This window comes from Panthera pardus, unplaced genomic scaffold (genome assembly GCF_024362965.1).
Source record: "Panthera pardus isolate Hobbes unplaced genomic scaffold, ASM2436296v1 HiC_scaffold_7, whole genome shotgun sequence".
Classification (NCBI taxonomy): domain Eukaryota; kingdom Metazoa; phylum Chordata; class Mammalia; order Carnivora; family Felidae; genus Panthera; species Panthera pardus.
This window is the reverse complement of record NW_026527002.1, coordinates 19,917,394-19,943,835: the sequence shown is the minus strand read 5'-3', so window position 1 is coordinate 19,943,835 and position 26,442 is coordinate 19,917,394. Positions and strand designations below refer to the sequence as shown.

Sequence of the window (26,442 nt, the reverse complement as noted above, 5' to 3'; positions counted from 1 at the left end):
TTGAGCGTCCGACTTCGGCTCAGGTCACGATCTCACGGTCCGTGAGTTCGAGCCCCGTGTCAGGCTCTGGGCTGATGGCTCAGAGCCTGGAGCCTGCTTCCGATTCTGTGTCTCCCTCTCTCTCTGACCCTCCCCCGTTCATGCTCTGTCTCTGTCTCAAAAATAAAATAAACGTTAAAAAAATAAAAATAAAAAAAGAAAGAGTCTTTGCAGATATAGTTAAGGATCTTGAGATGAGTTCACCCTGGATTATCTAGGTGGACCTTAAATCCAGTGAAGAGTGTCTTATGAGACAGAAGCAGACACTGAAGCCCATGTGACGACAAGGCAGAGATTGGAGTCATGCAGCCACAAGCCAGGAATGCCTGGAGCCACCAGAAACTGGAAGAGGGCAGGAAGGATTCCCCTTAAGCCCTTGGCGAGGTTGCAGTCCTGCCAGACACCTTGGTTTCAGACTCCCAGCCCACAGAACTGTGAGCGAAGATATTACTGTTGTTTTAGGCCACCCCATTTGTGGGACTTTGTTACAGCAGCCTGGGAAACTGACACAGTAGTCTGCAGAGGGTAGTGAAGCTGAATGAACTTCAGTGTTCATAAGTTCTTCCAAGAAGATTTCTTAATTACGTTATTTATGAAACTGACATTGCAACTGCATCATCCATAGCTATCCTGTGGCTCCTTGATCTTGCCACCAACATTATCTAATACCATAAGCACCTCTCTCTTTCCATTTTTGAATTTTTTCCGGAACCGCTGGTCTAGAGCATGCACAGGTAATACCCAAGGTGGCTTATTAGTAAGACAACTACCTAACTTAGTATTCCAACATCTGAAAACATAAATCTAGTGAAGGATGATTTTTACCTAACTGAACCTCAGGAAGGTCATTATCACAGTGATTTGGGGGTGAAGTACTCTACACTGTTTCCTCAAGGTATTGCTTCTCTGTATTAACAGAGCACTGCTCTGGCTTTGGAATACCTTATTAAGAGAAGAAAATACTCTTTCTCCTAAAGTTGCAAGCCACATTTTCCTTTGTATTCTTCTTTTGCCTTAAAAAAAATATATATATACAGTTTAATACTTAAGCAATCAAATTCTCTTTTCTTTCTTTCTTTCTTCTTCTTTTTTTTTTAAAGAACCTTTGTGGGGTGCCTGGGTGGCTCAGTCGGTTAAGCATCTGACTTTGGCTCCAGTCATGATCTCACAGTTTGTGAGTTCGAGACCTGTGTCAGACTCTGTGCTGACAGCCTGGAGCCTGCTTTGGATTCTGTGTCCCTCTCTGCCCCTCCCCTGCTTCTGTTCTGTCTCTCTCTCAAGAATGAATAAACATTAAAAAAAATAATACTAAAAATAAAGAACCTTTGTGAGCTAAGCCTTTTTAGAGCAAAGCACTAATTTTCCTATTAAGTATTAAGTATTTTTCTTTCATACAATGCTCTAATTTAACCAGGGTCACTTCTCCATCATAGGAATCCTGAAGGCAACTGCACAGTATCTTTCAGGACAGTTTCTCTCTCTCTCTCTCTCTCTCTGTTTTTTTTTAAGTTCATTTATTTATTTTGAGAGAGGAAAGAGAGCACAAGCAGGGGAGGGACAGAGAGAGAGATGGAGAGAGAGAATTCTAAGCAGGCTTTGAGCTGTCAGCATTGAGCCCGACTCGGGGCTCGATCCCAGGAACCGTGTGATCATGAACACAATTCTCTTTCTGATCACATCTCATTGTTCTTATGTTACCCTTATCTAACAACATGATTTCTCCTTGACTGAAAGGAAACAATTTTTGAGCGGTTCCAAAGGATAGCTAGGTGATCTACTCTGATTGGTTTATTAAAAGTTATTTTCAAACAAAAATTAAAAAAAAAAGACAGTTATTTTCAAGTAAGTTAGAGATCTTGCTTTATCTTTAAGTCATGTTCCTCATTTACTGCACAGAGTAAGGGGGAGCAGTTAAAAATCAAATGCAATTTACCCTGTTTATACTTTATAGCTGAATTTTAAAAGCCCTCTCATTGCATTTTTCCCCAATTCAGTTTATATATTAACGTGTGATACTGGGAAATGCTATAGAATCCCGTTAATAATGGATTTGAAGCTCAGAGTCTGAACTTACTTCCCAACAGTGGGTAGTGAAATGTTTTCAGCTAAATGACATTAAGACAGTACTAAGAGAAAAACATCATTTTCAGTTTTATCAGAAATAATTATCAGTCTAAAACAACACAGCTAGTAGCATGACTATCTGACTTTTAAAAACATGGTTTTGGGGGGCGCCTGGGTGGCTCAGTCAGTTAAACATCTGACTTCAGTTCAGGTCATGATCTCACGGTTTGTGAGTTCGGGCCCCACATCAGGTTCTCTGCTGTCAGCACAGAGCCTGCTTCAGATCCACTGTCCCCCTCGCTCTCTGTCCCTCCCCTACCTCTCTCTCGTTCACAAAAATAACATTAAAAAATTTTTTTTAATAAAAAAGTAAATTAAAAAAAATAACATGGGTTTGGGACACTTGGGTGTCTCATCAAGTTAAGCATCTGACTCTTACTTTGGCTCAGGTCATGATCTAAGTGGTTCTCAGGATTGAGCCCCACCTGGGACTCTTCGCTGGTGGTGCTGAGTCTGCTTGGGATTCTCTGTCTCCCTCTCTCTCTGTCCTTCCACTGCTCCCACGCTCTCTCTCTCTCAAAATAAATAAACTTAAAAAAGAAAAAAAACCTTTTAAAAAATGAAAATAAAAATAATATGGGTTTTATATCACAATAATTCTAAAATCTACATTTATATTGAGGAGTTTATCTTCCAAATTGCTAACTAGTAGGATTACCTGAATTTATTCTCTTTTTAAGAATAGTTATTGTATTTTCTATTTAATATATTCTATTAAATATATTTTATTTTACTTTTTTAATTAAAAAAATTTTTAATGTTTATTTTTGAGAGAAAGAAAGAAAGAGACAGAGTGCAAGCAAGGGAGGGGCAGAGAGAGAGGGAGACACAGAATCCAAAGCAGGCTCCAGGCTCTGAGCTCTCAGCACAGCGCCCAACGTGGAGCTCAAACTCAGGAACTGCGAGATCATGACCTGAGCCGAGGTCAGATGCCTAACTAACTGAACCACCCAGGTGCCCCCGAATTCTTCTTTTAATGCTTATTTATTTTCGAGACAGAGAGGCAGAGTGTGAGCAGGGGAGGGGCAGAGAGAGAGAGAGGGAGACACAGAATCTGAAACAGGCCCCAGGCTCTGAATTGTCAGCACAGAGCCGGATGCAGGGCTCGAACTCACAAATCTGTGAGATCATGACTTGAGCCTAAGTCAGACACTTAACTGACTGAGCTACCCAGGTGTACCTATTGCCTTTTCTATTTAATTTTTTAAAAATTTTATTTAAATACAAGCAAGTTAACATAGACTGCAGTAATGGTTTCGGAGTGGAATTTAGTGATTCATCACTTACATATAACACCCAGCGCTTATCCCAACAAGTGCCCTTCTTAATGCCCATCACCCGTTTAGACCATTCCCTCACCCAACACCCTTCCATCAATCCTTAGTTTGTTCTTTGTAGTTAAGAGTCTCTTATGGTTTGCCTTCCTCTCTGTTTTTATCTTATTTTTCCTTCCCTTCCCATATGTTCGTCTGTTTTGTTTCTTAAAATTCCACGAGTGAAATCATATGATCTTTATTCTTTCTCTGACTTATTTCACTTGACATAATATACTAGTTCCATCCATGTTGTTGCAAATGGCAAGACTTCATTCTTTTTGATCGCTAAGTATAATATTCTGTTGTGTATATATACCACATCTTCTTTATCTATTCGCCAGTCGATGGACACTTGGGCTCTTTCTATAATTTGGCTATTGTTGAGAGTGCTGCTATAAACATTGGAGTGGATGTGCCTCTTGGAATCAGCAGTTTTGTGTCCTAGTAGTGCAAGTGCTGGGTCGTCGGGGCCTTTTCTATTTAATTTTTTTTTTTTTTCAACGTTTTTTTATTTATTTGTGGGACAGAGAGAGACAGAGCATGAACGGGGGAGGGACAGAGAGAGAGGGAGACACAGAATCGGAAACAGGCTCCAGGCTCTGAGCCATCAGCCCAGAGCCTGACGCGGGGCTCGAACTCACGGACCGTGAGATCATGACCTGGCTGAAGTCGGACGCTTAACCGACTGCGCCACCCAGGCGCCCCTTCTATTTAATTTTTAACAATGCAATGTTCCTTACCAGGGTCATAATATTATCTAATAGAACTGTGACTAGAAATAAAAATACAGCTATATAGATGGCCCTCCATATATACCTTAACATATGATTGTCCTAGCGTAGGAGTCCTTCATGGATTTAAATACGGATATTCTCATTCATTGAAAAGTAAAGAGTTTACTGGAGTTACCGTGCTGTTTATCTTCTCTTTGCCCCTCCAGTTCCCTGTCCCACTATTTTTCATACCACCTTTGCCCTGAGGGGATGACCTATACGAACGGCAGTAACCAGCTCCCTTCTCTCTGGTTTCCATTTGAGTTTGGCCAGCTGGGAAGTGCCATAGGAGAGGCACGAGCCTGGGGCATTTAGTCTTCCGCCTCCCTCCCGATGGTGTGGGGCCCTGGGCTGTCTGCTTCCCTCTACGGAAGCCTCGGCTCCTACCTGAGGTTTCTGTCTATGTTCGTTATCTATTGCTGGATGGTCACAAAGCCAGTATAAACTCGTGGTTCGAACCGCTGAGTCTGTATTGCTGTAGTCAGGGTGTCAGCAGGGCTGCAGTGCATCCCAGGGCTTGACCAGGGAAGGATCTGCTTTCAAACACGGTTAGCACTCGGTTCCCGGGAGGCTGTCAGACCGAGGGCCTCAGCTTCATGCTAGTTGTGCGCCAGAAACTGTTGTAGTTCCTTGCCACGTGGTCCTCTCCACAGGGCGGCCTACAACATGGAGGCAAGGCTGGCAAGAGAAGGAGCTGGTTGTTCACCTTGTACACTAATGTGATGAGGGAAATGACATTCTCTCTCGTTCGCCATGTCCTATTGGCCAGAAGTCAGTCTCAGGTCCTGCTATCCTCAAGGGGTGATGGATTACACAAGGCACGAATTCTGGGAGGTGGGGATCCATGGGCCTATATTTAAGTCTGCCCACTCTCCACACTCTCCATACAGCCACCCAGTCTGGGTTCTGGAAAAGGCTGCTTTGCTGTGTCCTTCATTACCTCCCTTTACCGCCTACCACTTGAAGTAGGACTCTGTATTATCCTTCACTTTTCCCTTACTCTTCCCTTGGCTTTGTGCATCGTCACTTTATTAAATGCTCTTCAACCACCCTGTTAAGTGTGACAGCTCCTTTCTGTCACCAATTTTCCCTGATGGGCACAGAAAGAAATAAATGGACACTGGAAGAACATATGATAAATTAATATTTTGTCATTTAACTTCCAAAGATTAAAATAGACTGCAACAGATTAGAAGTAAAAAAGATAAATTGTTTTGATTTGTACATGTCAAGCTCTTTGATGCTTTAGGTCTGGTAAAACTATCAAATTAAGATATATATTCTTTGATTTAGTCGGTGGCCAAAACATCTTTTATCTCTCTCTCCTATTAGATTAGAAATTCCTCTGGGGAGCAGGGACCTTGTCTTATCCTGAAACAGTCCGGCTTTGATGTGCTAACATAATATTTTAGTATTTTACTTCAAATTTCTGTCCAAATTATTTAGTACTAACAATACAGCAATCTGGATTTTAGCACGGGAATAGAAGTTTTCTTCAAATCTCTGTGGCTACCTGGAAAAAAGAATTCTATTGGTTATAATAATCTGTGAAAAAAACCTTTTTTATGCAGAAGACTTAAGTTGTATGTGTGTGAAAAAGAGAGCGAGAGAGAGAGAGAGAGAGAGTGAGCGATGCCCCCCTGGTTTTTAAAGGTTTTTAAATGCAAAAAATTATATATAGGTGAATATCAAATGAGATACTTCCACACACCTGATACAATGGCTAAAAGTACAAAGACTAAAAATGTCAACTTTTGGCAAGGATTAGGAAACTGGACCCCTCATACTTGGCGGGTACGAGTGTAAAACACGAACAACTTTTGGAAAACTGAAAATGTCTTTCTTTCTTTTTATTGAAACCCCAAACCTGGCAGATTCAAATAAAGGTAAACATACACTGTATAATCCAGCAGTGGCATTCCTAGGTATGTACCCAAACTGAGTCAACAAAAATGTCTATCTACAAATGAATGGGCAAATAAGTCATGGTATAATCATATACTGGAATATTATATAGCAATAAAAAAGACTAAAAGCTAGTGGTACAACATGGATGGATTTCTAAAAGTTGTTACATAAAAAAATCAGACACAAAAGAGGATGCACTGTATGATTCCGTTTATATGAAGTTCAAGAACAGGCAAAATTAAGCTGTGGTGACAGGAAACAGAATAGTGGTCACCGAAGGGGTACTGACCGGGAAGGAGCATAGGGAAACTTTCTGGGGGGATAAAGATGTTTTTAAGTTCATTTATTTTGAGAGACAGAGAGAGCGCACGCACACACGCACGAGTTAGGGAGGGGCAGAGAGAGAGGGAGAGAGAGAATCCGGAACAGGCTCCATACTGTCAGGAAGGAGCCAGCCCAATGTGGGGCTTGAACCCACGAACTGTGAGATCATGACCTGAGCTGAAACAAAGAGTTGGACACTTAACCAACTGAGCCACCCAGGGGCTGTGGGATAAAAATGTTCTGTATCTTAAACTAAGTTGTGGTTATGGGGATATATGCATGTATAAAAATTCACTGAGCTGGGGCGCCTGGGTGGCTCAGTTGGTTAAGTGTCCGAATTCGGCTCAGGTCACGATCTCGCGGTATGTGAGTTCGAGCCCCGCGTTGGGCTCTGTGCTGACTGCTCAGAGCCTGGAGCCTGTTTCAGATTCTGTGTCTCCCTCTCTCTCTGACCCTCCCCCGTTCATCCTCTGTCTCTCTTTGTCTCAAAAATAAATAAATGTTAAAAAAAAAAAAAATTAAAAAAAAATTCACTGAGCTAACCTCTCAGATTTGTGTATTTTGCTATAAATAACAAATATATAAGATTATGAGAGAAACTAGTTATATTGAAATAGTTATTAATATGCTAAAAGTGTGGATAGCTCAGTTGGTTAAGCGTCTGACTCTTGATTTTGGCTCAGGTCATGATCTCACGGTTCATGACTTTGAGCCCTGTTGTGTGGGGCTCTGCGCTGACAGCACAGAGCCTGCTTGGGATTTTGTCTCTCTCTCTCTTTCAAAAATAAATAAATAAATAAACATTTAAAAATGTGATATATTAATATATTGGCCTCTTAATACACTGGATAACAAGATTTAGCAGCAGACCTAGTTACAGAAATTTCAAAGTAGTATGCATACATACACTAAAGTATACATAATTTATATGCAAATCATAGATCAAGATATATGCAACAATAGTAATATAATATGAAAAAATGTGGTTTCTCTTTTTGTTTTAATGTTTATATATTTATTTCTGAGTGAGAGAGTCCACGCCTGTGGAGGGGAGGGGCAGAGAGAGGGAGAGAGAGAGAATCCCAAGCTAGCTCCGTACTGTCAGTGCAGAGCCCCATGAGGGGCTCAAACTCATGAAACCTGAGATCATGACCTGAGCCGAATCTAGAGTCAGATGCTTAACTGACTGAGCCACCCAGGTGCTGCTGTGGTTTCTCTTAGTAATTAGTTTCAGGTGTTGATCATACTACTGTCATTTGTTGACTACATTTGTCAATAGAGGAAGTGATAAATTTCAGTTAGAGATTAGTGAAACTAAAGTTGTATTTATTATCCTACCCAAGTTCATGGAGATCCTGATTCTGTTTACAGACTATATCTCAATATAATTGTGTTTAATATCATTGTTTTTCTGGTTTTTCTCTGTATGTTATACATTTAACAAATTATTCTGAGAAGGACCATAGGCTTCACTGGGCAAGGTCTTTGTGGATATCCAGGGGTGGTGGTAATGCAGGCGGTGGTGACAGTTACAGTTAGTGACATGAAAGAGGCCATTTTAAATTAGGTAATATCATTTTAGAGCTTAAGTTTCCCAAGAGAATAGAGAAAACTTGTGTTTGTTTTTTTTTTTTTAATTTTCTTCAGCTTCTTGAGAATTCTAGAACAGGGAAAACATCATCCTGTACACCCTGTTGGGCTGCAGATTCTCTAGCAGAATGAAGCTTCATTGTATATTCATTTCAATGAAAATTCTTAAACTAATTTTTTGTCATTGGATTAAGATATATATAATTGCACAGGCCACAAAATAATATAATTGAAAACAACATAAATAGATCATCTAGGTAACTCCATAACCACAGAAAGTAAATCATTACAGCAGATCTTATGAACTCTCCTGACCATTTCATTCTTTAGTTTGCTATGGCAACAGGTTGGAAATTAGTATATGTGGGAAACAAGCATGAAGAAAGATCACATTGAGACCCAAATTTTCCTTCACATTGTACTTTATTTTTCCACAGTAAGGTAGGTAGCTACCTCCCCTGGTTATATCAACAGAAGACTCATTTAAAAAAAAATTTTTATTTATTTTGAGAGAGAGAGAGTGTGTGTGTGTGTGTGTGTGTGTGCAAGGGAGGGCAAAGAGAGAGAGGGAGACAAAGACAGACAGAAGCCCATGCACGCTCTGTCCGCGCTGTAGAGCCCGATTTGGGGCTCAGTCTCACAACCCTGGGATCACGACCTCAGCTGAATTCAAGAATCAGACACTCAACTGCCTGAGCCACCTAGACACCCTGGAAGACTCATTTAACAAACCACTTTTCAACTGTCAGTGAATTCATAAATCCCTTGACAGCTTTAGGAAGCTATTGCAAAACATGTTTAATGACTTAAAATTTGCTCCCGTTGTTTCATGGTTAAGTGATCTGTAGCGCTTTTCTCCAACTTATTTTCTGCTTGATACACATGTACGCTTCTCCTTCTCAGCCGTGTTATCAGGATCATCAGAAAGGATAGCTTCCAAACTAACACAACAGTTCAAAACCTTGTTTCAGAATACCCTCCCCCACTTTCAGAAGAACATCCCTCTACAGGCACATGAAACAGAAAGCCAATGTACAATGAGACACACACCTGTCACAAGCACTGGGAGCTGTGTTTGTGTCCTGATTATAGCACTTTCTCTCTAGGCAAATGTACTTGGGAAACCAAACTATAATCAGAAGTTTGCTTGGGAGCATCAAATCAGAAAGATGGATATGGATGATCTTTCATTCCAGTGTGTCCAAGGACCTTCCATCTCGTGGGACTCTCCTCCCGCCTCAGCTGTCCAAGACTTGCCACGCATTCTCTCTTGCTAGGTCCATTTTTGACTTTAATTTAGGAACAGTAATGTCTATTATAATTGTCAGCTGGGCATGTATACAATTCAACCTTCGTTATAATTGTTACTGGGGAAGATGTTATTTTTACCTAATATTTATTCATTTTTTTTATTTTTAAGTTTATTGGAGAGACAGAAACAGCATGAGTGGGGGAGGGGCAGAGAGAGGGAGACAGAGAATCCCAAGCAGGCTCTGCGCTGTCAGCACGGAGCCCGACAGGGGGCTCCATCTCAGGAACCGTGAGATCATAACCTGAGCTGAAATCGAGAGCTGGACGCTCAACCTACTGAGCCAGCAGGTGCCCCTATTTATTTATCTTTGAGAGAGAGAGAGAGAGCAGGGAAGCAGTGGAGAGGGGCAGAGGCAGAGAGAGAGAGAGAGAGAGAGAGAGAGAGAGAGAGAGAGAATCCCAAGCAGGTTCCGTGCTGTCAGCACAGAGCCCAATGCAGGGCTGGAACCCATGAACTGAAGGTCATGACTTGAGCCAAAAGCAAGAGTCATGTGCTTAACCAACTGAGCCACCCAGGAGCCCCTCCTTTGGATATTTTTAATTGAGTTGTTTTTATTTTTGTTTTTCAACCACTGTACCTCTTTCTGTCACACAATTATGATCGATATTTGAACATAAAACCATTCATGAGGTTATTTGATAGTCAGAATACCTCATTATTCAACCTATTTTACTGAGTGACCAAATTTACTATGTAAATATTTTGATTTTCAGGTAACATATAGTAAGGATTTCAAGATGATTGGCTTGCATAGGCTTTCTTTTTGGTCACCCCATATAACAACTAAAACAATTTTAGCTACTTGAATTAAAAAAAAAATTTTTTTTAATGTTTTATTTATTTTTGAGAGAGACAGAGTGGAAGCGGGGGGAGGGGCAGAGAGAGAGGCAGACACAGAATCTGAAGCAGGCTCCAGGCTCTGAGCTGTCAGCACAGAGCCCAACGTGGGGCTCAAACTCACAAATCATGAGATAATGACCTTCGCTGAAGTCAGACACTTAACTGACTGAGCCACCCAGGTGCCCCACAATTTTAGCTATTTGGAAAGGTTTTCAATTGATGCAAGTGTAAAGTTTTCCACCCTGATTTTAAGTGTAACTGGTTTTAATTGTAAAAATAATTGACAATCGGGGCACCTGGGTGGCTCAGTCGGTTAAGCGTCCGACTTCAGCTCAGGTCATGATCTCACGGTTTGTGGGTTTGAGCCCTGCGTCAGGCTCTGTGCTGACAGCTCAGAGCCTGGAACCTGCTTCAGATTCTGTACCTCCTTCTCTCTCTGCCCCTACCCTGCCTGCACTCTGTCTCTCCCTCTCTCACAAATAAATAAACGTTAAAAAAAAATTTTTTTTTTTTAAATTGACAATCTATTGGCTGCTACCTGGATGCTAGAAGATACCTTTTCTGATGGCGGGTTATTATTAACTGCTTGGCCAAAAAATAGTGACTTCAATGGCCAAATTTTCAAAGTTGGGCTCTTGTTTATAGTTATATATTCTAATCTTAGTTGACATATTAACAGATTATATCAGCCTTGGGGCACCTGGGTGGCTCAGTCAGTTGAGCATCTGACTCTTGATTTCAGCTCAGGTCATGATCTCACAATTTGTGGGGTCAAGTCCTGCACTGGGCTCTGTGCTGACAGCACAGAGTCTGCTTGGGATTCTCTCTCTCTCTCTCTCTCTCTCTCTCTCTCTCTCTCTCTCTCCCTCTGCCCCTCCCTTGCTCTCTTTCTCTCAAAATAAATAAATAAACTTAATTAAAAAAAGAAAAAAACCCGTAAAGAATCTTATCAGTCTTTAGGAAGGGTGGAAGAAATAATGAAATTGAGCCTCAAGAGGAAAGTACAACAAAGTAGGAATTCTTTTCATTCTGAATTAGGCAGGTTACACTTAAATGTGTGTGATATTTAAAACCTCTTGGCTTTGGTGATCATTGGTTATCATGTACTCTAAACTCAATTAAAAACATGAACAGTGAGTTTTATTGGGCAAGAAACAAAGACAACTATAATAGCCTTTATTTCCAACATGAAAGGCCACTATTCCTTAATTTAGACAAATGACTAGATATAAATGATTGCATTTTAGACTAAGAAATGCAGTCCTAGGAGTGCCTGGGTGGCTCAGTCGGTTAAGTGTTGGACTTTGGCTCAGGTCAGTTCATGGGTTCGAGCCCCCTGTTGGGCACTGTGCTGACAGCTTAGGAGCCTGGACCGTACTTTGGATTCTGTGTTTTCCTCACTCTTCCTCTCCCCCGCTTGCATTCTGTCTGTCTCTCTCTCAAAAAAACAATAAATAAACATTAAATAAATGAACATTAAAAAAAAAAAAAGAAATGCAGTCCTAGAATCCTTTATTTAGCTAAATCTTTAGAATTGAAATAAAGGTGGGTATTAGAAGGAAGCCATATGGTGCTTTTAGATCTATTACTGTATGCCATGTTTCGTGGAATAGTTTTTTTTTTTTTTTTTAATCCTTTATTCCTTTATTACTTGACTGAACACATTTGTGTTTTTTTTTTTTTTTTGGAACTCTTGATCTGTACAATGGGAGAATTATTTTGTGCTATCTTTTAATCTCCTGAAGTTTCTGTTAAGATTTCTATGCTTAAATTGTATAGAATGAGAATATGGCATTTGTTGATATAGAAAAACTTACACTCTGTATCCTTTAGAAGAGAATAGCAAATGGTTATTTCTCATCAATGCCCTTTTTCCTCGTGTTCAGGGAAGGAGCAGAAAATTGTTTGGTAGCCAGCTTGGTTAAGTTAAATATATATATACCAATTCAAAGCATCTGCTTTTTAAAAATTTTATCTTTATCTTTATTTTTTTTTTATTAAGATTTTACCTTTGGGGTGCCTGGGTGGCTCAGTCGGTTAAGCGTCTGACTCTTGATCTCAGCTCAGGTCACGATCATGCAGCTCATGGGACTGGGCCCTGCATTGGGCTCTGCCCTGGCAACTCAGAGACTGTTTGGGATTCTCTCTCCCTCTCTCTCTACCCCTCCCCTGCTCGCTCTCTCTCTCTCTCTCTCTCTCGATAATAGACAAAAAAATTGTTTACCTTTACGTAATCTCTACACCCAACATGGGGCTTGAATTTACAACGTGGGCGATCAAGAGTTGCCTGCTATAGTGACTGAGCTAGCCAGGTGCCCCAAAGCATCTGCATTTAAATAGTCTTTCTGTGGGGCGCCTGGGTGGCTCAGTCGGTTGAGCATCCGACTTCGGCTCAGGTCATGATCTCACAGTTTGTGGGTTCGAGTCCCGCGTCAGGCTCTGTGCTGACAGCTCGGAGCCTGGAGCCTGCTTCCAATTCTGTGTCTCCCTGTCTCTCTGCACCTAACCTACTCGCATTCTCTTTCTCAAAAATAAATAAACATTGAAAAATAAAATAAATAAGTAGTCTTTCTGTGTTCCAGCTCTAGTGTTATGAATGAAGACAGGTGAGGGATACGCAGGATGAATATTTCACAATAATGCCTCTGTGACAACACGGGATTAAAAAATTCACACACTGGTATACTAACTTATGTTGGGCTGGTGTGTCGCATGGCCTATAAATTAGAATAAGTTTAACTGTTAAAGCAACTGCCAGGCCAACAATGGTCATCTGTCACAGAAGCGACAAAAGAGCTCACCTCTCTCCCAAGTGAATCAATCAACATGAAGTAAACAGACTCCTGAATTTCATCAAGATTTGTTCTCTTTTGATTTTATTTTGATTCAGAAAAAAAATTCTTAAGTGAACAAAACAGGTACACCAGTGAGATACCATTTACGCAGTTATCTCCTGAAGAGAGGCTCTTTACCCGCTGGGATTGAGACTTATTAACCTTAGCCTCACTGTGGTCTTGAGCTGTCACTCATTTATTATTTATCTTCATACCCTCTAACCCAGTTCTCTATCCATTTTAAACCAACAAGCCAGCCCTGAGGGCTCTCTTAAACCACCTGAAATATAGGCATTCGTCTGCTTACACATAGGTCCTCCGTCCTCTCTTTGTAATTAGTGGCTGATCTTTCGAGAGAGAGTGAGAGAGACTCATACTCTTATGAGCCAGGGAGGGGTAGAGAGAGAGGGAAACACAGAATCCAAAGCAGGCTCCAGGCTCTGAGCGGTCCGCACAGACCCCCACCCGCAGCTTGAACTCACAGACCAGACCTCAAGCAACTGAGCCACCCGGGCGCCCCCTTAATTCTTGCATTTTAAAAAGAGATCCAAAGCTAAAAAGCTACTGAAAGAAATCTGAGGGGTATAATTTCAGGCATTGGCCAGCAGAGGCCTGGGCCTTTGCCTGAGCGTGAGAGGAGGCCGACTTCAGTGTCAGCCCGGAAGAGAACGTAATGTAGAGTGCCCAACAGTATATACAGTGGAAATTACAATGCTGTGTGCAACGAGTCTCTTAACTTATGGACACTGATCGAAGAGTAGCCCACCAACAGAAGTGGTCAATTATACATTATTTTCCTTATCTCCTTCTTGCCTGAAAGACATTTCAATGAGTCACCGAAACCTAACCAAAGTCTATTTTCCATGTTTCCTTTGTCTCAGCACACAGGGACATCTTTCATGTTCCCTTTGTCTTTTGCTGGCAGGGGTTTCTTGAACTGGTGGAAACAATCCGTTAACCTCTCTCCAGTTTCCTTGGTCTAGTTCATGCTGGAATCCTCACCCTCTTCGCTTCAACCTCATGTTTTGTTGTTTCTTTTCCCCCCATTTCAAAATACCGTTCTACTCAAGCAACAAAGGAAAAGCCAGACCTGGAAAGTAGCCTTCCAGAGATAAATCAATTCAGGTCTTCCCAAACTTGCCCAGGGAGAGTCACCCTGGCTGCTGGTTAAAATACAGACCCTCCTGCCACACAGTAGCTCCACCCAATCCATTTCCAGGAGAAGGTTCTGGAAATACTTCGTTTTAATCTGGGCTCCAGGTTACTTTTTATCATTTGAATAACTGTTCCAGTGCTTCTCAAAAGTTAGCCTGTTTCAGAATCCCTTGGAGGGGTTGTAACAACAGATTGCTGGGCCCCACCCCCAGAGTCCCAGTTTCAGGAAGTCTGGGGTGGGACTCAATATTTGCATTTCCAACCAGATCCCAGCAGCAGTTGCTGCTGCTGCTGGTCTGAGAACCCCACCCTGACAACCACTGAGTCCAGTCCAGGGGCTTCATTTGGAACTGAGTTAATTAACTGCTGGTGAAGGTACTTATCCATCATGACTGATACGCTGCATCTGTGCCAAACAAAACGCGGGCCGTACTTCTCAACTAAATACACCAACCGGAGAACACTTAGCAAACAAACAATGCCCGCCTCCGAACCTTCGGAGCAAATCCACAGAAGTCACTAATTGTGCTTTTGTCAAGCACCAGAATTTTTCCCTAATAAACCAATTTCTTATTCTTTGTTTCCAAAGTTTTAATTTCATTTTTGCTTTCCATTATTTTCCAATTCTTTCCATTGCAAACGATCAGAATGACTCAAAGTTTTTGCGCCCTACCCACTGAAACTCACACCTATTGATTGTAATAGTGCGGAGAGGAAATGGAGATCTAGCTCCAAACACATAAACGCTGAGCACACTTCGGAAACGCGAGTCGCCGATTCCTGCGCCGTGCGGTGCGCCTGGCCGTAGGTTCATCGCAGCCGGTGGAAAGGGTGCAGGAGCCGAGCTTCTGATGCGAGCAGAATGCCTCCGCCGGCGTTTTGCTGATCAATGCGGCATTGATGCGCTTGCTCCTGTAAGTAGGTCTTCGGGGAGAGACTAAAAAGGGATCCGATACTTTGATGCTGTGCTACTTTGCAGACATTATGAGAGTTAATAAAACTCATTACCTCTTAGCGTCTTAGCTTCCTTCTGGCAAGGGGCGAAACGCTAATTTACTCTAGCATAGTCCTGTGTGTCTGTTTGCGTGCAATTAACTTTCACGGAGAGAAATGCAGAGTGAAAACTGGATTACTGACATTTGTCAGCAATGTATTTGTGAAAGCCCGCCCCTTCAGTGTGTTGTTATGATTCTATTTTCTGTGCCTGGTTTCTTGGAATATAAACATCAGCAAGAGAATTTATGGTAACCTGGTATGCATTTATAGGTAAACATTTCCAGTCGTTGCCACAGACGTAGGAGAAAGTTTCCAATGCACAACTCAGGTTGGCGGGCAAGAGAAGAGACGGGGCATTCGTGGAAATAATTATTGTTTCATGGCGCACAGTGTGCATATGCAACGTGAAAAAAATGTTCTTTTCAGGATCTTGAGGCAGAAAAGTTCAAGTTCATTACAGAAGGAGAAAAATAAGTATTGGAGACTCATTGTAATTGACACTGCTTCCTAAGGTGTTCGTGTACATGTAATGGATTATCAAACAGGAAATTAGATGTAAATCAAACGTACAAGTAGGCAAAGTCCGTTAGAATGAAAGAAAAACCATGTAAACAAATCAAAGGTCTCTTTTCAAAACTACTTCATGCCTTCTTTCAAGATTTACAGACTTAGTTTTTACCCATGGAGGAGAGATGAGACTTGAAGATTCAGTTTTGCACATTGTGCAGGAAGGTAAAAACGATGTTTCTGTCTGGCACAACAGTTTGCAAGAGCATGGAGGTAAGATGTGAGGTAATTCGATGAAAATCACATACCTGGGAATGTGTGCCTCCGAGAAATCTTGTAAGGGGCAAACAGTAACCACACTTTTCATAGGCTAGGTGAACTGAAAGATAGCCTGCATCCTGCCTACATACCTTTATGTTTCTTGAAAAAAATGGTGAAAGTAAATATTTTGTTAAAAAAAATTATTTTTAAGTAAGCTCTATACCCAATGTGGGGCTTGAAGTCATGACTCCAGGATCTAGAGTCTAGTCCTCTATTGATGGAGCTAGCCAGTCGCCTCTATCAAAATATATATATATATATATTTAATTTTAAAAATTGTTATTTGGATGATTACAAAGTACTGTGCTCATCAGACAAAACTCATATATTATAGAAACGTGTGTGACATCACTAACTCCCCTTCCTCCTCCAGTATTTTTTGAGTTATGATTACCACCAGCATTCTTAGTTTAGTCAGGAAACTAGGGTAGATTATGAATAAATGAGTAAGTTCACCAAGTTTCCTAAAGAATTAATTGGAGGTGCTCCTGGCTGGCTCAGCCGGTAGAGCATGGGACTCCTGAGCTTGGGGTTGTAGGTTTGAGCCCCATGTTGGGTGTAGAAATTACTTAAAAATAAAATGGAAAAAAACAAACAAACAACAACTGGGAATCCTACCCACTGAATCTTGAGCATGGTTTCCCGGGCTTTCTCTCTCTGGATTTCTAAAAATGTTTATAACTTCTTTACTAAGCTGCTTCAGTTTAAGAATAAAATTTAATGTTAGATTTTGGCATTCAATAGAATCTGTCAGTTAATCATTCTTTTATAGGATAAATTATTGCACACAAATGCTTCACTTTTCCTTTGTGGTCCTATTAATCCATTCATTGATGAATGTCTCATGAAAAAATAAAAAGGTAAGAATGGACTTTATGGCATATAGACCCATTTAGTTAATAATCTACAGAGAGGCCTTGTCTGCTCCTTTAGGGAAAACCCCGCCCAAACACTATGGCCTAATAAATCTAATTAGTACGTGTTAAGATAATTGCAGTTGCTGCGTTGTGGTTAGGAATGAGTGACACCAATGATTTTTTTTTTGCGGTGGGGAGAGTAGTTTTTAAAAACTTGAGGGATTTTCAGAGTTTTTCATCTCATTGTAATCGTGTAAAGATGTTGCAGGGACCCGTGACTGACTTTGGTTCTTTGTGCTAGTGGGGTCTCTATTTAGGTTAAAACGAAGCACTTAGCTCATCTTTTAAACAATGCAAGGTAGTCACGCTCTAATACCTTAACCCTGTGGAGCTATTGTCTACTTGCGAGTATATTCTATAGGCTTTGCATTTAAGATTGATCTATGCAAATAAGAAAATCTTTTGTTAAGTAAATTTAGGAATGCAAATAAATATGCAAGAAAAAGAAGCAATTAAAAAATCTTTAACTTACATCACTGGTCATTCAAGTAATAAAGCAGTTGAGGAAAAAGAAGAAATTATGTAGGGTTGTAAATGCTTACTTTAAGAGTTGCAATAGATTCTTTAGTTCAGATAGCACTCACTGTGAAGTGCAGAATTGTACCTTTTGTGAATTTGATGGAGAGCAGTTAAAGTGAGTTAAATGAGACATTTAGAAATTTATTCTTTCAGTATTAATGTATACCAATCATGTTCAAGCTCCTAAATATAATTACAGTGTGCCAGATATAGTCTAATCAGATATAGTCTAATACTTTATTTAAAGAGGCAACCTAAACATCAGATAATGTCTTAACAGAAAATTTCAAGAAGACTACTTTCTACTTTTGTCACCTTTGGCCATCCTTTATCCTCATGGTAGGGACTGTGGAGCTGTGATTTGACCCAGGACTTCTACATAGGGGCAAATCTCAATGACATTTTATGTGTTTAGAAATTTCCTCTTGAGCATGGGGGCGGGGGTGAGGAACCCACAGGGCAGGCTTTGTTATTCCTTTCCTAGTTTTTGTGCTGGGCCAAGGCCTTCTTCCTTCTCCCATCCCCCCTTTGTGCCTGTAATGAATGTACGACCTTGAGCATGTAAATTAACCTGTCAATGCTTCAGTTTTTTCATCTGTAAAGTGGGAATGATAAACATAATACTGTATGAGAGAGATACTATGGAAATTGAAGAGATTAATGCAAAATGCCAAGCACAGTCTTTGAAATCTAGCAGGTGCTTAATAGAAGCACATTGCTTATTATTAATTATTATTATATACTATAATAGTGTGTATATTATTAGAGATGAAGGTGAGACTTACACATTCATGAACTTGTGAAAACATGGAGATGTTTTCCAGTAGAGATAATAACAACCAACATTTATGAGTGTTTGCTTGGGGACAGGCATGCCATTTCTCATTTCATTGTCACAGTTATGTCTTGTGGCAGAGCTGGGATAGAGTGCCCAGTGTATCGGTATCCAGCACTGGGCACATGCTCATTGTGTGACATCACTGTTGACTTGGTCCTTAGCCTTTTTTTCTGTTTATTTTTTGAGTGAATTCATCCTTCTGTGTTTTCTCCATCACTGGTGATTCTGTAGTTCCAACCAGATCTTTCTCCTGAGATCTAAACCTATTGTTTCCAGTGCCTACTCTTTATATCTCAAATCTAATTCCTTTCCCAACTAGCTGTCCCTCCTGAAATTCTGTCACTTAATGGTGTCACTAGAAACTTGGGCGTTACCCAGGACCCTGGACTTTTCTTTCCTTTGTCCTCCACATCCAATTGGTCACCAGGTCCTGCCTCATTCCAACTTCAAATCACCTCTCAAATCTTTCCTCTCCCATCATCTACTTGTGATTACTTTAATTCAGAGCCTCATGAAGGGCTTTCCAAAACATACCCAGATCAGGTCTCTCTTTTGCTTTCAATTTTCCTTCGGGACCCCCCACTGCATTCAGAAACATTTCGAACTCTTCAGTGAGGATTGCAGGTCACTTTATGATCTGGCCCCTACCCTCTGACCACCTTCAATGGCAAGTGTCCATCACTCCAGATGAACCCACTGACTCGAGGTGTCTGGGATGATGTAGGCTGCTGCAAGCCTCTGTGTATGTGCTCACATCATTTTTGCAGTTTGAAATGGAAACTCCTTGCTTCTGGCCCCACTGACTTGGGTAACCCCTTCTCCCTAAAGACTGAGCTCATACATCCTGCTTCTCTTCGCTATCATCTTCCCCAGGGTTACAATTTGACCTTTTCTATGTAATATCCCCAAACACTGTAACTCCCTTGCTATATACTTACTAATCCCATTGTGTTTTTATCCATAGTTTTCTTGGTTTTCTGTTAGTTTGAACTTTTTTTTTTTTTAAGTTTCTGTATTTATTTTGAGAGAGAGAACCAGGGGGAGGGACAGAGAGAGAGGGGGACAGAGACTCCAAAGTGGGCTCTGCACTGACAGAAGTGAGCCTGATGCAGGGCTTGAACTCACCAACTGTGAGATCATGCATGACCTGAGCCGAAGTCAGACGCTTAACCAACTGAGCTGCCCAGGTGCCCCTATTAGTTTGAAACTTTTAAAACCAAGAAGACATTGGAGCAAAGTAGAAAACACATGGTCTTGGACGGAGAGCACTGGGCTTATTAGCTCTGTGAGTTAAGGCAAAAGTTGGCTTAGTTTCCTCTTCTGTAAAGTGTGCAACATCTACTTCATAGGATTGCTACGAAGATTAAATGAGATAATGATGGTATTAGTATTATTAAATATCTTTAACCAATGTATTAGCATATAGAAAGTTTCTCGATAAATTCACATGAATTAATCATTTTATTAATACTTATATTCTGTCTTGTCTCCTGGTGACCAGTAAGATGCAATTATAAGACAAAAGACATTCAACCACGGTTATGGGCATCCTTATGATTTGTTGGTTGTAGATGAAACAGTATATTGCTCTACAAGAATTTGAAATTAGACTGATGTGAGTTAATGAACTGTGCAGAAAATGATTCTAAACTTTTTTTTAAATTCAATTTTAAAATTTGGAGAAATATGAATTTAGAATTAGAAATTCTGGGTATTGGGTATAAAGATTACTTAAAAATAAAGTCTTTAAAGAAACACTTTCTTGAAAATAACAACAACAAAAAAAAAAACTGTCTCTCCAAGATATGGAGAAAAGTTCTTACATGGGATAGAGGAACAAGAGTTTTGGGAGTTAACTTCCCATCAGGGGCAGAGAGGAGGTAATAACTATCATTCTGTGTATGCCAAACAGTTGTGGGTGGGGGGCAGGGCTGGTGCATATGAATGACATTGATGAGATTCCTTCTACCATGCAGCTGTTGCCAGAAACAGCTCCAGATTGGAACATTGGAATTTCCATATTCATATGTTGTTATTATTTTTTTAAAGGTAATTGAAGAGATTTTGTATCTTTCTGTTTATCTATCCATCCACACACACTCACAATATATTTCATATATAATAGTAAGTAACATATAACGTGTATTTTATATGTTAACAGCTTATTTTTTCTTGTAAAAACTAAGAAATCTATATTGAGGGGCACCTGGCTGGCTCAGTCAGTGAAGCTGCGGCTCTGGATCTTGCATTGTGGGTTTTGAGTCCCACGGTAGGTGTGGAGATTGCTTAAAAATAAAGTTAAAAAAAGTCTATATTGGGGTGCCTGGGTGGCTCAGCTGAGCGTCTGACTCAGGTCGTGATGTCACAGTTTGTGGGATTGAGCTCTGTCTAGAATTCTGTACTAACAGTATGGAGACTGCTTGGGAGAGGCTCTCCCTCTCTCTCTCAAAATAAATAAATAAACATTAAAAAAAATAAAATAATCTATAGTGAGTGGGAGTTTGCAGTCAAATGCTCTACCCCTGAGCTATACCCCCTATAGTGAGTGGGAGTTTGAACTCAATGTACTCTAAAGTTGCTGTCATTTCAACAATTCTAATTTTGAATCTGTAGCTTTACATATATATTTTCCTCCCCATTATAGAAATTGGATTTTTATTTTTATTTATCTATTAAAAATTTTTTTTAAAATGTTTTATTTATTTTTGAGACAGAGAGAGACAGAGCATGAGCAAGGGAGGGGCAAAGACAGAGGGAGACACAGAATGTGAACAGGCTCCAGGCTCTGAGCCATCAGCACAGATCCTGACGCAGGGCTCGAACTCACAAACTGTGAGATCATGACCTGAGCCAAAGTCGGACGCTCAACAGACTGAGCCACCCAGGCACCCCAGAAATTGGATTTTTAAGGGGTACCTGATTGGCTCAGTCAGTAGAACGTGCGACTCTTGATCTTGGGACTATAAGTTCAAGCCCCGTGTTGGGTGTAGAGATTACTTAAAAATAAAATCTTAAAAAAAAAGAAATTGGGTTTTTAATTTTTTTTAATTTTCATTCCAGTATAATTAATATTACGTGTTATGATTTTTAAACCTTTGAAGTTCTTTTCCTTCAAGTGGGTGGCAGTGCTTTAAGATACATGATTTTACTGCCAAATATTAATGATGTCATCACTTTCTAATCACACTATGGAGGTCTTGTACCTGTAGATACTTAATAAACATTTCTCAAGTAAAATTCCTGAATTAATGAAAGGCGTAAATCACAGGAAGGGAAGAATTAAAGAGAGAGCCGCTTCAATGGCTTTCAGCTCTCTTGGCTCCATTTAAGAATCTACAGAGTCTTGCCTAAAGTTCTTTTGATGACAAATGCAGATACTGACTGACTGAAGGTAGAATTTATTGTAAGGACACATGTGAGCCAGACGCTAGAGTTTATCCGTATTCCTCTCGATTCATTTCCTTTCTCTGCAGTCTCTCTCCATAACTCTCTATCCACACAACAGGGTATATGACAGGGCTACCTCAGGTTCTGAATTCAGTTGCTACAGGCAACCTGGAGAGGTTAGGTCTCCCCTGGGGCCCCAAGCATGTATTAAAGGGGGAAAAATGCTTTATTTTATTTATTTTATTTTTTATCTTATTTAAAAAAAAAAAAAATTTTTTTTTTTTTTTTTAACGTTTATTTATTTTTGAGACAGAGAGAAACAGAGCATGAACAGGGGAGGGGCAGAGAGAGAAGGAGACACAGAATCTGAAACAGGCTCCAGGCTCTGAGCTGTCAGCACAGAGCCCAACGCGGGGCTCAAACTCACGGACTGTGAGATCATGACCTGAGCCGAAGTCGGACGCTTAACCGACCAAGCCACCCAGGCGCCCCATTATTTTTTATCTTATTTTTAAAAAATCCTAGCTTAATCTTTTACTTTAAATTTTAATTTAATTAGTTTTATTCCATTTTATTGAGATATAATTAACATAGAGCACTATGGAAGTTTAAGGTGTACAGCATAATGACCTGACTTACATACACTGTAAAGTGATGACCATGGTAAGTTAACATCTGTTATCTTGTATAGATTTAAAATAAGAATGTTTTGGGGCACCTGGGTGGCTCAGTCATTTGGGCATCTGACTTCAGCTCAGGTCATGATCTCACAGTTGGTGAGTTTGAGCCCCACGTCAGTCTCCGTGCTGACAGCTCAGAGCCTTGGAGCCTGCTTCAGATTCTGTGTCTCCCTCTCTCTCTGCCCATCCCCTGCTTATGCTCTCTCTCTCAAAAATAAATAAACATTAAAAAAATTTTTTTTATCTCTTAAAATAAAAAAATTGCTTACAAATTACTTTAAAAGTATGTAAGTATGTATGAACTTAATATAAAAATAGAAGAGGATATACAAAAGGTGGAACTTGAGAAATTGGGTTCTCTTTCCTATTCCCATCTATGTTATTCCCCATTCCGCTAACCATTTACATAAGCAACCACTTTTGTTAATGCTTGGGTGCCTTTCCAGTGTTTCTTTACTGCAAAAACAAGAAAACACGGTTATATATTATTTTTCTTCTTTATTATGCAAAAAAAGCCTGCTATAAACACTGTTGCATTATTTAGCTACTGCTGCATAACAAATTCCTACACCTCTCACCCCTACCAGAAAGAAAACTTAGCATTTTATTTTATTATTATTATTATTGTTTTAATGTTTATTTTTGAGAGAGAGAGAGAGAGAGAGAGAGAGAGCGCATGAGCATGAGCAGGGGAGGGCCCGAAAGAGAGAGAGAGAGAGAGAGAGAGAGAGAGAGAGAGAGAGAATCTGAAGTAGGCTCCAGCCTCTGAGCTGTCAGCACAGAGCCCGACGCCGGTCTCCAACCCACAAACCATGAGATCGTGACCTAAACCAAAACCAGATGCCTAACTGACCGAGGCACCCAGGTGCCCTGAAAACTTAGCATTTTAAAGCAACACACGTGTCGTATCTCATAGTTTCTGAGAGCTCTCAATCCAGGATTGATTTGGCTGAGTAGTTCTGGCTCAAGGCCTCACATGAGACTTCTGTCCAACTTGGGCCAGGGCTTCTGTAAGTGTGACTATGGATAGCGGATCCGCCTCCAGGCAGATGGCTCACTCACATAGCTGTTGGCAGAAAGCCTCAGTTCCTTGCTGCATGGCACCATCAGAGTCACAACATAGCAGTTGGGTTCCCCTGCGTGTGTGATTCAAGAGGAAGAGCAAGGAGGAAGCCAAAACGCCTTTGATGACCTAGTCTCTGCAGTCCCACACTACCACTTCTCCTGTCTCTTCATGAACACGTGACTGAGCCCAGTCCACACTCAAGGAAACAGACCTTGGCTCCCACTCTTTTTTTTTTTTTTTTTTAAAGATTTTATTCGTAAGTAATCTCTACACCCAACACAGAGCTGGAACTCATAACCCTGAGGTCAAGAGTCGTATGCTCCACCAACCGAGCCATCCAGGTGCCCCTGGATCCAACCGTTGAAGGGAGAAGTGTCAAAGAATTTAAGCACATATTTTAACACTACCATATGGTAATTGTTTTGCACCTTAAAAACCAAAGAAAAGTAACTATGTCATGGAGATGTTTCTACACCCACATACCTAAAGCTTCCCCATTCTTTTCTTCATTGTGTGAACGTGCCATAGTTAATTTAAAAGTTTCCTGTAGATGACCACAGGCATTGGTTTCACCTTTTACTATTATAAATAATACAGATATGAAGAGTCTTATAATAATATATAATAATATTACTGTATAATAAGGCAGATATGAATAGAACCTATGTTGGCATATCTTGGAGAAATCCCCAGAAGTGGGATTGCCAGGTCAAAGAGTAAATTCCACTGTCATTTATTTATTTATTTACTTATTTATTATAAGTTTATTTATATTTATTTTTGAGAGCATGCACATGCACATGCACAAGTGGGGGAGGGGCAGAGAGAGAGAGAGAGAGAGAGAGAGAGAGAATTTCAAGCAGTCTCCGTGCCAGCAGTGTAGAGCCTGATGCAGGACTGGATCCTGCCAACCATGAAATCATGACCTGTGGTGAAATTAACAGTCGGATGCTGAACCCACTGAGCCACCCAGGTGCCCCTCATTTGTCACTTAAATATATTGCCACATTAACCTCCCCAGGGGTTGTACTCTCCCTATATGCTCAGCCGCTGAGTATGTTGTCATAATTTTTAACTTTTGCCCATCTGATAAGAAACTGTATCTTGTGATGGTTTAACACAGGCGTATATTTTCTCATAGTATATATTGAGCTTTTTTTTTTTTTTTTTTACGATTTAGGCCTTTTATGCTTCCTTTTCTGTGAACTCTGTATTCATGACCATTCTTTGTTAGCATCATAGTTAAATATGGCACTTTTTCATCTTTATGGTGTGTGTGTGTGTGTGTGTGTGTGTGTGTGTGTGTGTGTGTGTTGTGCAAGTGTGTAAAGCATAATAAATTTCTCTGGTGCTGCACTTCCTTCCTCTGGGTCTCCACTCTGATTTTGTTTGATTTTGTACTCCCACCCCATTTTTCTTCTCACCAACCTCACGGAATAAAAAGACTATTAGTCAATTAGTTTCAGGTATTCCTAGCGATGAACTCATCAGAACTTTCATCAGGTAGAGATTTCATGCTTTTTGCACTCCCTTCTTTTTAGTTTCTCCACTTCATTAAAGAAGCAGACAACACTTGAATAGAGAGATAGGCAGTAACATCTATGATGCATTTTTCACCTGTGGGGGCTGCACGGCCTCATCGGCTTTCATTTCAAAGAGCTGATAAGGCAATGGCCAGGGTTTTAGACCCTCCTGACTACTGAAGGGAATGGCTGCAAAACTTTAATGACCTTTTAGGAAGCACAGGGGAATTTGGGAAAGCCTAACGAGCTTCTTAAACCATCTGTGTAACTGTACCTTAAGGAGAAATAAAGTGAGTGTGGAATCCCTTCATTTCCCCTGTCTTCATGCTAAATCTCTCCTGACTTTGTGCCAGCCTGACTCAGGAACATCCGAACAATATCAGGCTTACAATTTTCATATGAAAGTGAATCAAGTGTAGGGATTAGAAGTGTCTATGCACCAAAAAACAAAAACCGAAAACCCTTCCAGCCAGAGACAATTTCATTAACTAAGGTCATGATTTAGAAGTCTGTAAACACTTAGGGGAATCTGATATGACAATCATTTCCTTAAGGAAACCTCCTCAGCTCACAGTTGTCATAATAAATACGGAGACGGCGGTAACACGAATGTGTTTTTGGGTGTGATTTCTAGGTATTGGCCTCTAGGTGAGCTTCCTAGGGCTGCTCTCACAAAGCCTCACAAGTTGGGGGGCTTAAAACAACAGAAATTTAATTTCTCACAATTCTGGAGGCTACAAATCCAAAATCAAGATGTTGGCAGGGACGGGCTCTCTCAAAACCTCTAGGGGAGGGGCCCTTCCCCCCCCCCCTTTTATTTTTTTTTAGAGAGAGAACATGCGTGGGTGGGGGAAGGGCAGAGAGAGAGAGAGAGAGAGAGAGAGAGAGGGAGAAAGAATCTTCAGCTGGCTGCAAGCTCAGCGCAGAGCCTGATGAGGGCTCATTCCCACAACCTTGGGATCATGACCTGAACTGAAATCAAGAGGTGGGTGCTCAACTGACTGAGCCCCCCAAGCACCACGGGGAGGGGCCTTTCTTGTCTCTTCCAGCTTCTGGAGCCCCAGCTGTTCCTTCTGCCTCTGCTCCTGTCTTCACATGGCCGTCTCCCCTCTCATGGAATTAGGGACCACTTCTAATGACCTCATCTTAACCTGATGACATCTGCAAAGACTGTTTCCAAATAAGGTCACATTCACAGGTGAGGGAAGGTTAGTACTTGACTACATCTTTTTTGGAGGACACTTTCTAACCCATAACAGGCTCTAATCCTCTCTGATGGGTTTGCTGTGGCCTTTGGTCTCTACTATTGTGTTTACAATTCCAAAGAGAAAGCAGGTCAGTTGAAACAAGTGTAAATTCTTTAAATCTGCGGATTTTGCCCTGGATAGCTAACCTCGAAGAACTGCCTTTAAGCCTCATTCTTGAAGCACAGATAGGAACTTTCTCTAGACTCTGTCCTGGCTATGAGGGGAA

The 26,442-nt window shown here is 40.7% G+C and overlaps 1 long non-coding RNA gene across 1 annotated transcript in view; it reads left to right on the top strand.

The window, feature by feature from the left end:
- LOC128775262 (uncharacterized) overlaps positions 1 to 26,163 on the top strand; it is a 71,941-nt gene extending 45,778 nt beyond the window's left edge. The window contains exon 4 of the long non-coding RNA XR_008419884.1: positions 26,019 to 26,163. This is a non-coding gene — a long non-coding RNA (uncharacterized LOC128775262). The remainder of the gene's footprint in view (positions 1 to 26,018) is intronic.
- Positions 26,164 to 26,442: the final 279 nt, after the last annotated feature.